Raw genomic sequence first — 16317 nt, forward strand, 5'->3', positions numbered from 1 at the left:
CCCATCTAGCTCATGCCTGATCTTGGTGGGGTGTAGGCCTGACGGGAGGTAGCCCAGCACTTCAAGTGAGGAAGAAATGTTTGGTGATCATTTTAATTCTGTTCCCTTATCATTGGATGGATGTAAATTCTCTGGTGAACTTGTCCTCTTGCATTTCCCTCATTTTTCTTCTCCCCCTCCACTTCATAGCTCCACTTCCCACCACTCTGAGGCTCGGATAAGGGCTCCTGACATTAGATTAGAGAACATCAGAAGAGGAGGGGGCTTATGTCAATGCCTTTTAGCCAAGCACCACCAGGACAGGGGAAAGGGAAGCACCTAGGGTACAGAATGTGAGAGGCACTGCTTGTTATGGCTGGCCCTAGTCCTGGCCCTTCTGGAGGAACAGCCTTGTGGTTGGGCAAGTTAGGTTTGTTACTTATTTCAGAGAAGCAGAACTGTGGGTCATCTCAGAGAAGGTGGTAGAAAGGACTACAGGGCTGAAGCTTGAGTGAGGGGATTTTGCAGAGGTTTTAAGGAAGCAGGGCTTGGGATGCTGCCAGGAAGCAGGGGTCATTCTATGATTGGGCATCTTAGTGACTCTTGTCTAAAAGGAAGGAAGACTAGAGTGAGGCTGAAGCCGTAATTGGTAAAGAAGCAGTAGTAATCTGAACCAGGATAGGGAGATGTTTGGTCATTTTTGTGGTTTGGATAATGTTAACATTTTGTTTTGTTTTGTTTTTATCTGTGCTCAGACATGATTGTGGAGTGTCCATCACAGTCGCAGAGTGGCCTTGTTTGATGGTGATGTTCTATGAAATTGCATATATTCAGCATGAAAACACCCACCCAGCTCCCAGGTATCGGGAGCCATTTTTCTCTTTCTCACAGATCAGTTACTCATTGCCTCACTCTTTTTCACTTTCCTTAAAGTCACAAGATCACAGGATAGTGGAGCCAGAAAGGACTTTAGAAACCAGCTAGTTCAAACCTTGAATGTTTAAGTTAAAGAAATGGAAGATCAGAGATGTTTCCAGCCTTGCCAATATCACACAGCAAGCTAGTACTGTGTCTCACACACAGCATCACACAGCTGGTACTGGGACCCAGGTTTCTTGACTCCAGAAGCCCTGAATACGCTGACCCTAACTCCTTCAGCAGCCTCACCTGTAGGTGTAGGGAGAGCCTACACCTCTCTCCCTCTTCCTGTGCTCCATCCAGTCTGCCTTCACTTCCTCCAACAGGCCACGTTCTTGTCTCAGTCCCTTCCCACAAGCTGTTTTCTCTGCTTGGAATGCTCTTCAACGCCTCTGACCTGCACCTCTGGCTTTCTTCATTCCTACTCACCCTTCAGGGTTGGCTCAAATCCCATCACCTCTCAAAGAAGCCCCTTCTGATTCTCTAGGCCTTGCTCTTCCTAGTGCTCTCTACATCTTCCTGGCATTTCCCTGCCAGTCCCTCTGAGTGTCCAGGCAGGCAGGAATCTGGTCTCTTTCACTGCGGTATGCTCTGGACATAGCAGGTACTCGATAATGAACGGACAATTTACCCCAAGCCTGGTGGAGATTCCACGGCTAGAATTCTTTTTATAGAATAGAAAAAAGGATTCTGAAATCTTTTCTTGGTGCCTTTATATAAAGTCTGATTGCAAGTAAAAAATACAACAGGCTAAAGCAAAAATGCTGAGGTGTTGCAAGTAGGTGGAGGATGAATTTGATGATTCCACCCCAATGTCGTCCTTCCTGTGATCACTATCTGGACATGCGGGTGTGCTGGAAAGGCCAGCATGCAGCTGGGAGCCCTTCACATCCCTGAACCAGAGATGGGTCCCAGAGTCTGAAGCTGCTATTGCATCATTATGTAAAATGTTAGAAGACAATTAGAGTAGGCTGTTTGTCATGAAAAATGCTATAAAGATGAGATAGTTCAGACAGCTTACGTATATGGATCTCTCTGACATGCTGATGAAAACTATGGCTGCTCTTCCCAGAAAAATGCACATCTGCACGTAATTCTATTTGTTGCAGGTGTTTCATATACCTGAAAAGCAAGGTTATATGATTTGAGGTTTTTCTCTCTGCGGAGAAGTATATCTCTGTTACCTCTGTGGAGAGGCAGAGCAAAAATGGAAGCTAAATTTCCTTATTCTCCATATACCGTCCTTTCCCATAATATCAAAATGTTTATTCCATCATGAGATGGAACAGGGCATAACAGTTGAAGGCACAGGTTCTGGAAGAAGCCAGGGTTCCAATCTCTGCTTTGACTAGTTGGTGAGTTGGGGCAAGTTGTAATTTCTGTGCTTTTGTTTCTGCATCTATAACACAGGAATATAACAATGGTGGGGTTGCTGTGGGGATTACATTAAAATAATCTTGTAAGAACATATCACAGAGCCTAGTTCGATAAACATTAGTTCTTAACATGATAGAGATGCCCTCCCTCCCCCGTCTTTGATGAGAAAGGTCACTTTGCTGTTTTTCTCTGGTCCCAGAATATACCTGGTTTAGCTCACCCACAGCATGGCTACCTTCAAACAAGTGTTTGATAATGAGAGAGGCCTGGGGCAGAAAGCCAGGCAAGCCACCCAACTAGCTAGATTAGAGATGCAGTTAGCATCCTGTCCACAGGGTGGATGTTAGCTGTATGGCACACTCCTACCATGGGATCACGATCAGGACATTTTCTGATGTCTCCACGGTGACCACAGGCCAGATGATGACACTGAGAGAGCTGCAAAAAGTCCGAAAGCAAGCAAAGAAGGTCGTCTCAAGATTCCACAGGGAGAGATGGGTTTCAGGTTTCAAAGTGCAAATCTCTGATCTTTATGTATCAGCCTGATAGGTCTTTGCAACAACTTGGAAGCGTGTTTGTGAAGAAACCAAGAAAAAAGCTCTTTGGCTGAAAAAAACTGTTGGAGACAGACGCCTAGGAGGGACCAGGAGACCATAGTTTGTAGTCTCTGCTCTGCCACTCGCCCTCAGGACCAGCTGTTGCTCTTCTCTAGGCTTTGGTCTCTTTATCTGTAAGGTTTTCTGAGTTGGGCAGCAAAGGTTTGGTGAGTTCTGCAGGCGGAGCCTCAGTAGAGGGCTGGGCTTAGAAGTGGCCACTGTCCCCTCCCCTAGCCTTCTACAGGTGAGCGACTGTCTGGGGGACGGGGTAGCGGGAGGGGCAGGGAGAGGATGCCCTTAGGGGAAGCGGGCTCCTTTCTCCGCCGTCAGCAGCCCCCCGCCGGCGGCTCTGGCGCAGCCCACCGTCATTCCGCCCTAGCGCCCACGCGCCCGCATCAGCCAGGGTGCAGGCTGTGCTGGAGCAGAAAGATCGCAGATCGATTTCCAGCCCTGCCTGGCCGTGGCGTCAGCAGGGAAGAGAGGTTGTTTTGACTTGTAGTGCGTGGAGCTAAGGGAGAGGCCTTCTAATGGCCTTGGGCGCCGGCCTCGGGCGAGGGGTCACTGCCTTTGCACTTTTCTGCTCCACGAAGGCGACCCATGCAAAAGGCTGCCCCTGCGTGCCTCGGCTGGGTTTGGGGGATCGCGTCCCAAGGTCCTAGGCTCTTCTAGGGGGTATTGATAACTTAAGACCAGAGACACACTCTGCGCAAAATAAATACATAATAAGGACTTGTTACTTTGAAGTAGCCATATTGACCTGGCCAGAGAGTTACTTAGATGCCATTAGAAAAAGTTTTGTTTGCTTTAAGAAATGATGCAATAATGTGCCCAACAGAAGCCCAGTTCTGCTTCCTGAATCTTTCATGGGCGAGTGGTGTGGGCAAGCTGCCGGGCACTTTATGCACACACCCTGTGTACGTGGGCTATTAGAGCTAGTGGGGACTTTGGGAATTACTTAGCTGATGAGAAACCAAGGGTCGAGACAAAGTGAATTGTTTTTATCCCCAGCGGGTCATGGGTCTTCCCAAGGGCCTCTTTCAGTCTCCATTACTTCACTCTGTAGAATCTTTTCTGAAATAATGATACTGTCTTTTGGAGGCTGTCTCAGAAAAAGACCAACACAACTTCAGTCCTAGTAGAAAGTGGCTAGCCCAGTTCTCCCTTTCTCAGAATACTCAGTTAATGTGCCTGTGGCAGAAAGGAGGGGTTTGAATAGCTGTGGATTCAGGTGGTTGTGTGGAAAATGGATAGCTTAATGGATCGAAAAGGAAGTGGGAGGGGCTCCTGGGTGGCTCAGTTGGTTAAGTATCTGACTCTTGATTTTGGTTCAGGTCATGATCTCAGGGCCCTGAGATGAGCCTGCTGAAGAGTCTCTCTCCCCCTCTCTCTCTGCCCCTCTTGCACTGTCTCTGTCTAAAAAATAAGGAAATAAATAAATTAATTAATTAATTTAAAAAAATGAAGTGGGAGAAGATGGGAGTTAAATGACAAATAAGACAGAGGTGAGTAAAACCTATTTTATATTTGCCATAGTTGTTTAAGATTCATTGAGTTCAGGGTTCAGTTCTCAAGGTGGCTTAATAAAAACTGCAGGAATACAGCTTCTTCCATACTACCAGGTTAATTCTTCATATTCATTGCATGAAAGATTAATGAAATCAGAGTTCTCTCTGAACCCCTGTTAGATCCCCATTCTGCCCCATGTGGACCATCTAGGTGAAAATTTGCTGTGGGTAGAGATATCCTAAAGCTTGGGTAGGGAGGCTGGGTTGGATCTAAGACAAGAAAAATTTTAGCACCAATATGGTAGCTGGAACAGTGAAGCTTAATGATTCTCCAAGGAAGGGAATGAGGGGGGAAAACATAAATGGTAGCCTTAGAGTACAATTTCCTAAAGTGTTCTTGGTCAAATATAAACATTGTGTGAAATAAAAGTAAACATGTTTGTTAACCATAGGACTTATCAGTGCTTTTAATAGCCTAATATGCATGGTAGAATCTCCAAGAAAAGGACATAGTAAATAAAGTTGAAAGATAAGAAAAATATAGTTTCATTCTGTTAATTTTATTTATTTTAAATTTATTTTGAGGGGGGAGGGAGAGAATGCACATGCTTGTGTGTGAACGGGGGAAGGGTGGACAGGGAGAGAGAGACTTCCAGGCAGTCCCCATGCATGAGTGTGGAGACTGATGCGGTGCTTAAATCCATGAAACGTGAGATTGTGACCTGAGCTGAAATCAAGACTCAGATGCTTAACTGACTGAGCCACCCAGGTGCCGCTCATGCTGTTAATTTTCTTACTCTTATTTTTTCTCTCTTCTCCTGGATCTCAAGTTCATGGTGCTGAAAATCCTTGATGTAATACGATTTATTTATTCATATTTAGCTGTGATTGTCAGGGATACTCATGATGACGAACAGGGATGCTGCTCTATATTTCCCATGAAAATTTCAGTCTGTGTCACACCGGATTCCCAATAGTTGGAAATCATCAGTACTATCTTACACTTCCCTGGATCAGACTTATTGTCATAACTTGCCAAACTTTCTACATGTTGCTTGGTAGCATTAGCATTGGCTGGGGATTGAGACTGGAAGCAGAGCAAGAAGGAGTAGTCAGATGCAAACAAGCTCTGGGAGGAGGTGCATTGCTGCTCCCTGTGATTGATACCAGAATGGACTATCCTTCTTTTGTCTTGTTTGCCTCGGGATCAGGTATCTCTCCTATTTCTCTTTTTAATAAAAACATTTTTGTTGAGGCATAACTTACATATAATAAAGTTCACAAATCATGAAACTACAACCTGATGAATTCTTACAAATGCACAACATCCATACAAACACCATCCAGATCAAGACATAGAACATTCCCAGCACACCAGAAGACTCCTTCATGCCTTCTCAGAATTATACCCCCAAATTTGATTCTATCACTCTAGATTAGTTTTGCTTATTCTTTAACTTGAGAGCAAGCATGGAGACGCTTATTGCCCTGAAGGTTAATGCATCTTGACGTTGCTATTACTCAGCTGCCCCAGCTGTTACATATGCATATGTGCATATGTACATGCAGATATAGCAGTATGGCAGCACTGGGATGACACTTGTCACAGAATTCTGAATATTTTACTTCATGTGCATAATGTTGTTGACATGGCAGAGAAACAGAGAATGGGAATAGGAAGGCAAGTATGTTTCTAGTGAGGCTGCCCAAAGCCTCACACTCTAGATCAAACCAAATCTGTAAGGCAGGAACTCCTCTTGTCTAAATCACAAGAAGCTAAACAACATGGAAACTGTAGTATTTGGTATTCTACAGTAGATCTCAGATGTCTGAATTATCCACTAAATGCGTCATCAAACTGGTGTGATAGGTGGTACATCTTCATCCCTCTAACTTTTGACTGGTGTCTTTGTCACTCTAACCTTCATGGTTGGCCCAACCCTAACCCAGGGTTTGAACTAGTTCCCACTTTTGGCTCCAGGAAGGCACCACTTGTACAGACCTAGCTCAACAGATTCCCCCTTCATTTTGGTCTGCTATGACTTTGGTGACCTTAGTCTTGGTGATCCCTGATCCCAGTTACCCTGGTGTTAGTTTTGGTCTCTGATCCCTGATCCATGGTGGCTGTCCCTAATGCCAACAACCTGCTCTTCTGGAGCTTGGACAACTGCAGCCTTATGCTTGTATGGACTCAGGAGATGAATTGAAGATCCTGTTTCTATAGGTGGGTTACATCATGCTGACAACTTCTGCAGCTGAATCAAGCCCTCACTGCTTTTGGGGCCATTTGAATCTTAAATGAAGCTAGTTGGATTTATCTATAAAATGCATCTGTCCACCTCATATCTGTCTACTTCTCCTTGGTTCACACCCCCAGTCCAAGCCATCATTTTCTTTTTTTTTCTAAGTTTATTTATTTATTTTGAGGGGTGGAGGGGCAGAGAGAGAAGGGGAGAGATCATCCCAGGCAGGCTCCACACTGTCAGCACAGAGCCCAATGTGGGGTTTGATCCCACAACTGTGAGATCATGACCTGAGCTGAAATCAAGAGTTGGACCCTTAACAAACTGAGCCACCCAGATGCCCCCACCCCAAGCCATCATTTTCTATACCTGAATGACAGTCTCCTATCTGGTCTCCCTGTTTTCACTCTTACTCTAAAATAATCAGTTTCCCCCCATTTTTCATATAGCAGTTAATCTTTTAAACACCAAAAGTGATCTGCTTCTTCATCCCCATTTTGTATGACTCTCCCTTTGTTTATTATTTTTAATCACCCTAATTTCTTACCTGTTCCTGCAACACAGCAAGCTCTTTGGCCTTGGTGTTACCTCTACCTGGAATGCTTTTCTCCTGGCTGCCTCCTTCTCATCCTCTGATCTGAACTTAAATGTCACTTCCATAGGTAAGTCTTTCCTGACTACTCTGTCAGAAGTTGCCCTCACCCCATTTGTCTGGTATCCCTGTCTGTTTTTTCTTCATAGCACTTATATCTATAATCACCCACTCTGAAACATGTAATTTGCAAATGCAAACATGTGATTGTTTATCTGTTTGCTTATTATCGACTCTCTAGCTCCAAATCTAGATTCTAACTCCTTGAAGGTAAGGACCTGTCTCTCTTGTTCACAGCTGAATCCTCAGGAATTAGCATAGTGTCTAAAATTTTGTAGGGGCTCAGTACATATTTATGATGAATGAATGAGTAGGTTATTTATACCCCCGCTCCTTTCCTACCTTCTACATCCAGTTCATCATGAGATGCTGTAGATTTTGCTCTTAATTAACTCTTGATTTTTTCCACTTCTTTCCAGCTCCACCACTACCACCCTAGGTGAAGCTGCCATCAACCCTCACGTGGCCTGCTGTAATGGCTTCTCACGTTGCACCCCTGCATTCAGTTGGGCTCTCCTCCAATCCATTCTTCTCCTTGCAGTGGGAGTGATCTCTGAATACAGAAATTTAGTCATTTCATGTTCTTGCTTATATCACTTCATTGGCTTCCTTTGCTGTGAAGGTCAAGACCACAGTTCTTATGGTGGTCTGCAAGGCCCTGAGCTCCCAACCTCATTTTCTTCTCTACAACCTTTATTCTCATTATTCCAGATGTGACCATGCTCTGTTTCTTCCAGCCGCAAGACCTTTGCATCTGTTTATCCACTGCGAATCTGCTCCTCCCCATTCTTTGCTACACAAGTCCTGTTCATTATTTGGATCTCAGCTCACATGTCACGTACTTAAGAAAACTCCCTGAACCCTCCTTTCATCCACACAAGATTGGGTCCACTCGGCTACATAGAATTATACTTTCCCATCATTGCACTTAAAACAAGTTCTTTTTTTTAAATTTTTTTTAACGTTTTATTTATTTTTGAGACAGAGAGAGACAGAGCATGAACGGGGGAGGGGCAGAGAGAGGGGGAGACACAGAATGGAAGCAGGCTCCAGGCTCTGAGCCATCAGCCCAGAGCCCGACGCGGGGCTCGAACTCATGGACCGTGAGATCGTGACCTGAGCTGAAGTCGGACGCTCAACCGACTGAGCCACCCAGGCACCCCTGCACTTAAAACAAGTTCTAATAGGACACTTATTTCCTATTTGTTAAATTATTTGTTTATGGCTTGTTGCCTTCATAGTAAGCTCTATGGGGATAAGGGTTATGTCTGTTTGGTTCACTGTTATATCTCCAGTGGATGGCATAATGCCTTATATGTAGTAAATACATAAATATATGTTGAATGAATGAATATAAATTAAAAAACAAAATTCCAAATGGTGAAATTAAATCTATAAATTATATATGAGTAACATTAGCTCATTATTGATGAGGCACTCTTTCATCTGCCAAAAGTTGCTGATAGTATATACACTGACATCTTTATAACTTATGGAGTCTATACATTTCAATTTTTGTATTAATAAGAACATCAAAAATACTAGTTAACATTTATCGAGCACTTTTTATGTGCCAGACTGTACTAGTGCCTGAAAGTTAGTCCTCCCAACCACCTATTAGGATGATACAGTTATTATTGCCATTTTCGTAGATGAGGTAACTATAGTTTCTAATTTTTCTAGCCCTTTTTAATGCATCATGGGAACTCCTAACTGTTCTCAGATTCCCTTATTTTCTGAAAGACAATGTCAAAAAAACCTTTCAGGTAAATATTAAATTGACCAGATCCTTTTAAAATTCCAAAACAGACACCCCAGACTGAAATCATCACTACCCCCTTCCCCTAGGCTACCGAAAGGGAGAAATGCCAGTGGTGGTGATTCAAACTATGCCCCAGCCATTCCCTTGCCCACACTCGGTATTGGAAAAATCAGGTAAAATGATCATGAGGTCAAGGGCAAGGCATCCTTGAAGGGATAAACCTGCAGCCCAAGGAAACTAGAAAGGGAGAGAGTAGTTCTATCCACTTATGCTTTGATGATGTGGCTGTCCATAGAGTGACTGTAGGAGGTGTGCCCATCAAGAAACAAGATTAATTTGACAAACATACTTAAATAACAGTGCCTTACATTTGTATAGGGCTTGACAGTTTACAAAAGTGCTTTCGTGTCTGTGACCTAGTTTGATTCTCGTAACAGCTCATGAAAAGTAGACATTATGAACATCCCATTAAGATGAGCAAACAGAGGCTCCTCAAGGGTAAGGACCTGATGGAGGCCCACAGCTCTCAAGGGACACAGTCCTAGCTTAGTTCTGGAGGTTATGGTTCCCAAGGCTTCTGCCATCCCATGCACACATCCTTCAGAGACAGCCCCTCGAGGGCAGCTCTTGTTGGAGTTCAGAGCACATCTGATATGGGTGCCTCTCATAGAGCCAATTTCTGAGCTGTCCAAGAAAACCAATTACACCTGACTTGGCACCAAACTCTTGTCACTCAGCTTAATCATTACCTTATTTGCCAGATTTAGCTGGCTCTTAGCAACTTTGACCTATTTCCAAAAGTCAAATCCTTCCTCAAAGGTGGACACTTTGTCAAAACTGATGATATTCAAAAGAATGGGATATATAGAGAAATGGCTGGATTATCCACCAAATATTAATGATGGACTTTTAGCTGTTTATTTTTTTTAACGTTTATTTATTTTTGAGACAGAGAGACAGAGCATGAACAGGGGAGGGCCAGAGAGAGAGGGAGGCACAGAATCTGAAGCAGGCTCCAGGCTCTGAGCTGTCAGCACAGAGCCTGACGCGGGGCTTGAACTCACAGACCGTGAGATCATGACCTGAGCCGAAGTCGGACGCTTAACCGACTGAGCCACCCAGGCGCCCCTACTTTTAGCTGTTTAAAAGCCTTTTAATTTTTGTTCTTTTCTGCCTTACTTGAAATCTCTATAATAAACTGTGTTTTGCTTTAATATTTATTTATTTTTAACGTTTATTTATTTGTTTTTGAGAGAAAGAGAGAGACAGCATATGTACATGAGTGGGGGAGGGGCAGAGTGAGAGAGGGAGACAGAGAATGCCAAGCAGGCTTTGCACTGTCAACATAAGCCTGATGCCAGGCTTGAACTCACGAACTGCGAGATCATGACCTAAGCCAAAATCAAGAGTCAGATGCTCAAATGACTGAGCCACCCAGGCCTCCCAGCCATGTTTTGCTTTAATGAGAAACAATAGGAACAGATTTCTTACAGAAAAATGTTGGAAGCAAATATTGCAGAATATTAACAGTAAGTAATTTTGACTTGTAGATATCAATGATTGTCACTTGTGTGGGCATGTGTTTTCCTGCACTGAACCCCCCAACAATCTTTTGATCTTTTGAGCAACAGAAGTGTCATCCAATATATGGAAAGCCTTTCAAGGTGCTTTACTTAAAAGGAGACAACACTCATTTGGCTGTGCACACACCGGTGTGTTGATTTAAAATAAATTAGTAAGTAATTTTATGCCTCATCCATAGCCCACCTGTACAGTTGTGCCCTTGGTTCACTCCTGGAGGCAGAAGGCCACAATCATGGCATGGCTCAGCTTTCTCATATGTGTGGGCAAAGACTCTCTTTCCATCTGTTATTCCGAGTAGTGAGACAGCCATATTTTGGAGAATAGCCAAGGCAATGATAAAACTACTGCTTCCTTTCTTCTACCCTCCCCCTTAGTGGTCCAGAAAACTCTGGTTAATGTCCTTCCAGTGGCACAGATTAGTCTCTTGGTGATGCATTCCACACTCCTGAGGTTAATAAATGACTCTAAAGAAAAGCAAGTAATTTATCATGGGCTTTTGTTGTGACCCTTAATCCAGTCAATGAAAAAATACTGTGCTATGGGTGCTTTCAAATAAGGAATTGGTCTCACTGCCCCATTGCCACGTGTCCAGTTAGGGGACATGGCCTTTTCCTTGTTACTTTCATTCCAAGAAGTCCTTAGCAGCCAAGAGAGATTTTATTTGGCTAATGTCTCACCATTAGAATCTAGACTGTAAAGCATTCCTGTACAATCTAAGTACAAAGTGAATGACAACTGAATTTACCTGAATAGTAGTATATCTTTCTCTGTAGGGCTAGAGTTGGGACTTCAATGTGTTCTGCCTATGTCATAAGATGATCTTGATGTTCTGGGTCCATTCCCATCCCTCCTACCCAGTCCACTCTCTCCTTGGGATTTTTTAACATTTTGAACTAAGAACAGTAAGGTTGTGTCTGCATCCTCTTGTCTGAGTCATCCAAGTGATAGACTGGAGAACTTGGTTCTCTTCCAGCTCAGAAACTGCCTGTCCATACCCCCTTTAAGATACCATAAAGCTACAATAGATGTTCTGAGGAAAGAAAGCTTTTTTTTTTTTTCCAGAGGCCAGCACAAATTGCAGACTTTAATGAGCAAAATGGATATTCTCCATTAAAGATTCTCTAAAGAATCTTCAAGTAGATACTGTAGGTAGAAAAAAATAGCAGAGTCATAAAGTAATTTGCTAAAAGAGCAAATTAAAGAATCTGGCAAATGAAAGATCAGAAGGACAAAGGGATAAGGAAATAGTATACAATAACAACAAAAATGCAAGTACTTCCAAAGGTCACCTTGGAGTTTTCAAGTGTTGAGGAGCTAAATGTGGGTAGACAGTGCACTGATATAGGTCCAGGATAATTGGCAGAATTTGGTCAAGTGGAACAAGCACATGGAAGAAAATAGAAAGATATCTTCACGTGGGGGGCTTGTACCTCTTAGAAACCACAGCTGAAATAGTCAAGAACCAGCTTGTGCAAGTCGTCTTAAATTATCTTTGACCTCTCTTTGCTATGGTTGTCAAATTGGCATATAAAAATGAATGTTGATTTGAGTAATTTAGATAGGTGTTTTTGATACTGGCTTAACAACTATACCCAAATAGTAAGAAAAAGATAGAAAGGTGTCTATAATGCCTATAGGCAATATATGGGCCCCAGGGTCAGGTGACTACTAAAGCAGTGGTTTGTTAACAAGGACCAGGAGGACCAAGAACACTATCATACCCATCCTTGGCCTAGACTTCTTATGTCGTATGATGTCCAGGTATATATATTTCAATCTTAAAGAAAGGGATCCAGATAAGCTAGTTCATGTCTAGAGAAGGCAGACAGGACAATGAAAGCTTGAAAATGAAGCCATGAGGAGGAAACATTTGTGGGAATGAACTGTGATAGTTTGTCAGGAGAAAAGAACTCTTAGTTGGGACATGATTGGAGTCCTCAGGATGCTGAAAGAGGTCTTAGGTTTTTTTTCTCAGTGGGACCAAGAATAGGACTGGACAGACAGGCAGAAATTCAAGGGAGCCAGATTTTAACGTGATGTAAAAAAGAATTTCCTATTAAAACTGTACAGCAACGTACTAGGTTTTCAAAAGCATGAGAAAAGTTTCCTGTTGCAACAATTAAGACTATGCAACAATGGAAATACAGGCCTCCCAAAGTGAGGGTGTAAAAGTATTCAGAAAGAGGCTGGATGACCAGGTGTGAGGGAAGTGGAGGGCCGTAGGTGAGTGTGGACAGGTGATTTGCATGTCCCACTGGAAGAATCTACAATTCTAAGAACTATATTGAATTTATACTGTACCTTTCTTTTTTGGAACTTAAAGTACTTTTACTTCTAGCCTCACGAGAGTAGTGAATCACAGAATAATGAAGCAATTTGCTTAAAAACTGTTTGTAGCTAATTTGGAATCAAAACCCTTCATAGGGGTATAATTCTCCATGTTTTCTATACACATACACATATGAAGCTACTTGAGTTTACCTAGAGGCAACATGCTACATATATCCAAGGCTTTTCAGATTTTATAGGGTAAATATAGGGATACTGATTTATATGTTTTAATGTGTCAGTAAATTGAATCAAACAGTCCTAATGACAAACACGTAAAATAAAATAAATGAATGCTGTTACCTAGGTTGACTTCTGGCTAATCTCTCTTGCTTGTATAGGCCCAACAGGTGAGGACCACCTCTATGGTTCCTTCCAGCTCTGCTGTATTATACACTAACTATCAAAGCTAGAGACAGCATTAAGACATGATGTCCCAGACAGCCAGCTAGCCCTTGACAGGAAGTTGGCAGGCAGCAGGCATGAGAGGGGAATGGAGACCTTACCCTCTTCTTATTTTTTAGCAGTTGCCGATTTACACCATAGATGAGTAAAAACCCAGTATCAGAAGCATCCTCTGACCTCATTACTATGTGCAGAGTTAGTCTTTGGTTCTCCCTGGCACCTCTGGTATTGCTTTCCCTCCATTAGGGCAATGGATTCAACTTCTTCTTTAACGTGATTCTCCATGTTCCACCCCTGCCACGTCACTGGCCCTGAGCCCATGTAAAAGTGTCTGGCAGGGACTGCAGCTCCTGAAAAGATTAACATGACTTTAAGGCTTGTACTCTTGCAGTACCTTCCCTTTTCTTATCTACTTTAAGAATAAACCCAGTTTATCTGCTTAATAGGAAACTTGCATTAAGTTTGTTACTTCCTGGGGCTTGGGCTTCTGATTTACCCAGCACTTACTGTCTTACTTGGCAGAGGCCCATCTCTGTGGGGAACAGATCTTAGCAAGGAATTGTCACTTAAATGGCCACCCTGTCACTGCCCCCTCCTAAAAGCTATGCAGGTCTCACTGTCATCTTTCCCCTCCATGTCCTTTGTTGGATGCAGATTGAATAATCAGCCCCACCTGATTTATTTGCTTGTTTGTGGACTGCCTTCATACTTTCCCATGAGTTCCTTTCATGTTCTGTCCCAAATCTCCCATTTCCTCCTGTGTTTCCCTCTTTCATTTCTCCCATGTTTGGAGTGGCCATCTGTCATCCTCCAGGGATGGTACTCATGGTTGCAGTCTCCCTCCTTCCTTCTCAGGCACTTTTTTAAAAAAAATATTTACTTATTTATTTTGAGAGAGAGAGAATGAGTGGGGCAGGGGAGAGAGAGAGGGAGACACAGAATCTGAAGCAGGCTCCAGGCTCTGAGCTATCAGCACAGAGCCTGACACAGGGCTTGAACTCATGAACCGTGAGATCATGTCCTGTGCTGAAGTCAGATAGATGCTCAACCAACTGAGCCACCCAGGCACCCCTCAGGCACTTTAATAATTTTGTTTCCTTGTCTCTGGATTGTCACTGTTGGGATGTTTTAAGGAGCCGGTTAGGGCAGCGTTTCTTTTTTTTCTTTTCTCTTTTCTCTTTTCTTTTCTTTTCTTTTCTTTTCTTTTCTTTTCTTTTCTTTTTTAAAACCAGAACATTTATCTTGTGACTAATCATTGGATCCTTCAGATGAACTGGATGCTGCAACAGCCACCCTCTTGGGTTTAGGTGTGTTCCTTCACAGAATCCATGTCTGAATCTGCGGCACACAATTTTTGGGTGCCTCTTTTGACTAGTCCCAGTGGTATTTCGTCTTTTAGCTTTGCCACTCCAGTTATACTTTCTCTTCTGCTTGGCAAGATAGAAACATTTGCCACAGGTCAATTTCTGAAGGTGGTAGGACTTAGAGCCACAGCAGCAGCACAATGCGTGCATCTTATTGCAATGCTTTTCAAATGATGACATCCCCTTCATCATATTGTTTCCATGATGGAGACCAAAAAGAAGACTAGTTTTCAAAGTGTGGTTCTGGGACCAGCAGTATCAGCATCACTTGGGAACTTCTTAGAAATGCAAATTCTCAGGGTGCCTGGGTGGCTCAGTCAGTTAAGTGTCTGACTTCAGCTCAGGTCATGATCTCATAGTTCATGAATTCAAGCCCTGCATTGGACTCTGTGCTGACAGCCCAGAGCCTAGAGCCTACTTCAGATTCTGTGTTTCCCTCTCTCTCTGCCCCTCCCTGCTTGCACTCTGTCTCTCTCTCGAAAATAAACAAAACATTTTAAAAAGTTAAAAAAAAAAAAGAAATGCAAATTATCAGTCCCTACCCCAGGGACTCTGAGTCATAAACTCTGGGTTAGGGCCCACCAATGTGTGATTCTGATACCCACTCACTGCATTAGGAGCTGGTTTTGGCTGGGACTCAAAACCACTCCAATCCTGACTTCAAGGTTTTGGAGGGAAATGTATCTACAGAGAATATTAGCTGGGGCTCTGGCCCCAAACCCCAGTGTCAAATTCTAGTGGGCCACATGGAAAATCCTTCTTCTCTACTACACTAGCCTAAGTAATCTAGATCTAAGGCATATGATTTTGCCTCTTGCTCCAAGGCTAAACTTGAGCTCTTTCCAATCAAGCATGAGAAAAGTGTGCTCCAAAATATAAGGCAGCTCAGTCACTAGAGATGCCAAACACTATATGTAATGATGAAATGTTAAAAACCCTCCTTTCAAAATCAGGAACAAGACAAGAATGCCCCATCATCATTTCTCTTTCACATTTTCCCAGAGGTTTTAGACAATTTAGTGATATGAAGGTATCAAAAGTATAAGGTTTAGAAAAGAAAAATAAAATTATCATTAATTATAGACAAGATAATTTTAGAATCTACATAAAAATAATTAGAATTAATAAGATAATTTACCAAAGTTTCCAGATATGTAGTAGGTAAAAGTCAATTGCATTTCTATTAATCATCAATAACAGAAATATATACTTTGTAAAAAAAAGTAAGTTTCTCAAGAAGAGAAGGAACTAAATATGTATAAGATTTCTTTTTGGAGAGAACTTCACATTACTGAAAGACACTGAAGACAATCTAAATAAATTGATATCTCTGTTCACAGAAGACTCCATATTGTTATCATGTCTATTCTTCCCAAATTGATCTATAGAAACACTACAATTCTAATAAAAATCTCAACAGATATGTGTATGTATACACTTGCCATCAGGTGTGTGTGTGTGTGTGTGTGTGTGTGTGTGTGTGTGTGTGTTGTATGCACACACCTTGACAAACTGCTTCTATAACTTATGTGGATGAACAAAGGCCTAGAATATTCAATATTTCTGAAGAAGAAGAAAATGGAAGGGAGGCTTACCCTATCAGC

The 16317-nt window shown here is 42.6% G+C and overlaps 1 protein-coding gene and 1 pseudogene across 4 annotated transcripts in view; both read right to left on the reverse strand.

Annotated features, from left to right (window-relative positions):
- The window catches only part of CASR (calcium sensing receptor), an 89118-nt gene that overhangs the window by 55047 nt on the left and 17754 nt on the right, over positions 1-16317 (reverse strand). The window lies entirely within an intron of this gene.
- On the reverse strand, positions 14598-14968 carry LOC125174486 (60S ribosomal protein L37-like; annotated as a pseudogene).

This window comes from Prionailurus viverrinus, chromosome C2, assembly GCF_022837055.1.
Source record: "Prionailurus viverrinus isolate Anna chromosome C2, UM_Priviv_1.0, whole genome shotgun sequence".
NCBI classification, from domain to species: domain Eukaryota; kingdom Metazoa; phylum Chordata; class Mammalia; order Carnivora; family Felidae; genus Prionailurus; species Prionailurus viverrinus.